Below are 1,962 nucleotides of genomic sequence, written 5' to 3'. Positions count from 1 at the left end.
GAAAAGTGGGCAATACTAAAGGCAACTGTGGCTATACAAAACACAATGTTTGGCTGCTGAGTTGCTCTCCGGTGCATTCTTTGGGCAGCATTTCTCTCCAGGAGCTGACCATGAGCAGTCATTTCTGCCCCTACCAGCACTATAGCCCCTGTGGCTGCAGTGGCTCTGTCTGCTGCCAGCCTGTCCCACCCACTTCACTGAGCTGTTTGGGGCAGTGACCTTAAATTTCTGCGTTGCTGTCAAATGCCATCACACTTTTGAATCTCGCTGCATACGGAAAAGAAGTTGCTAACCAGTCACTGGGGAATCTTCAAATCACCTTGCTGGTCCTGGAGAGCTGTATCCCAGTACGGTTTCCCTGAGCTAACTAATCCACCGCAAGAATGGATTTGGCAAGACAATTTACCAGTGGAGATTTGCATCGGTACATAGTTGGTTAAGGATATAAGCTGAAATTCAAATTTGTACTTAGATATGGTTTTTATTTAAAACAATATCCTACTTAGGATTTCAGTAACATATTTTACAAATCACTCTTCAGATGCTCTTTCTGGAGCTCAAATGGTTACATTATAAATGGAGAATGGATTCAGGAGGCTTCACAGCATTAGTGATTATCTTGTAATGTTTTCCAGATGGCAGAACATGATGTAATCCATAATGCCTAGTTTGTTTCATTGCTCTGTATACTCTGTCATACCCAAGAAGTAACCAAGAGACTTTAAGAAGCTCATCATGCTGTTATGACGATAGCTAGTTAATCCAAATGTTCTTTATTACGTTATGAAAACTGCAGATTAACAAATCACTTGTTGGTGAATGCAGGAAGATTGATTGCTACTCAAAGCTCTGCAAGAACTAGATATGCAACTCGGATTAGCTTAGCTCAAGCAGCACTTTGGTGAATGCATTCCATTTTCCTCAGGGCTATGAAGTAGTTTACATCTGTTCAATTGTAAATTTCTCCAGCAGCACTGGGTAATTTTGATTCCTCTTCTTTGGAGAAGTGATGGGAATGTTTGTTTGTTGTTGTTTGCATTGATGTGAAATAAAACCACAGCACTAGCATCACTGGTTGTGTGGGCATGGTGGCTAAGGTCAAATTAATTGCAGCTTGCAGTTGCTCATAATTCTGCCAGCGTTCATGCAATAATGTTGTTTACTAACTGGTGCTTTTATTAGGCTGACAGACCATCATTTGAATGGCAAACCCATCAAATTTAAGTAGGCACTTAGCTCAGGATTTTCTCAGCATTAATTGAAGGCGCCAGGGGTACTGTGTTGGGACAGGTGCAGTCTTGCTGTGCAGAGGCAGGATTTGAGGAGTACATGGGGAACGAAAGCTCCCTGTGCATCCTGACATCCAGCTGTGTAGGGTTTCTCACTTGAACCCATGTCCAAGAAGTCTTCAAGGGAGATTAGGGCTGGGGTAGGAAGTTTCAATCTACTGACAGTTATCCTGTAGAGGGGGTTTTGCAGGCACTTCTTTAGGCTATCCTACCCTTTGGTTAAGCCCAGAAAAATGGGATGGAGAGAAGAATAACAAGAGAGACATAAATACACGGTATTAACTAGCTTCTGGGAAGGAGAGGAAAATTTCCTGAAGTGGGTTTAGTATCTTGTGATTGTCTCATCGTCCATGGAGCCGCTGCCCGTAGGTTGCCATTGGTAGGACACAGATTGCTGGGCGGGTTGATCTGATCTGGCATGGCACTTTCTACCCTGTCTGTATGCGTTCAGGCAAGGAGGGCTGGAACAGGAGCTGAGAAACACTGGAAAGAAGAGCAGTTTCCAACACAATTGTCATTTTGATGGTTGTGCCATCTTTGCTTGTGTTGTGTTTTACCCAGTGACCTCCTCATCTGGTTTTTATCATGCATGGTATTGCTTAGCTGGTAGCTGCTTTTATTTTTCCTTTATCGTGTCTCTGGGGAATTCCACAGTTCAGTGTCAAAACATCCC

This window comes from Pygoscelis adeliae, unplaced genomic scaffold, assembly GCF_000699105.1.
Source record: "Pygoscelis adeliae isolate BGI_AS28 unplaced genomic scaffold, ASM69910v1 Scaffold4, whole genome shotgun sequence".
Taxonomy (NCBI): Eukaryota; Metazoa; Chordata; class Aves; order Sphenisciformes; family Spheniscidae; genus Pygoscelis; species Pygoscelis adeliae.
Note: the sequence above shows the minus strand (reverse complement) of the source record.